The following is a 280-nucleotide window of genomic DNA, read 5'->3' as shown; positions in this document are numbered from 1 at the left end:
TCCAGGGATTGCAAGTTCTTTCAAGCAAAGAAACTCAGAGAAAGGGAAATTATCTCGCTCGTTTTTCCTTTGTTTACTTCTCCCTCTCTCCCCCTTTTTAACACAGGTGACGATGACAGAGAGAAAAAAAAACGTCAAGGAATACCCCTGAAATTTGCGAAAAAATTGTGATAAAAGGAAAACTTAATAATTAATGGGTAGAATGTTTCGACTAATTATTGATGCGGTTTATTTTGGTCACATAAATACACATGCACCAGCGAGCACATACACATATATG

General features: G+C 36.8%; 1 protein-coding gene across 1 annotated transcript in view; it reads right to left on the bottom strand.

Annotated features, from left to right (window-relative positions):
* Nucleotides 1–280, bottom strand: part of LOC119594921 (PDF receptor-like) — a gene marked incomplete at its 5' end in the record, with an annotated part of 54,622 nt that overhangs the window by 41,957 nt on the left and 12,385 nt on the right.

Source organism: Penaeus monodon, chromosome 34 (genome assembly GCF_015228065.2).
Source record: "Penaeus monodon isolate SGIC_2016 chromosome 34, NSTDA_Pmon_1, whole genome shotgun sequence".
NCBI classification, from domain to species: domain Eukaryota; kingdom Metazoa; phylum Arthropoda; class Malacostraca; order Decapoda; family Penaeidae; genus Penaeus; species Penaeus monodon.
Note: the sequence above shows the minus strand (reverse complement) of the source record. Positions and strands in the feature narration are given on the sequence as shown.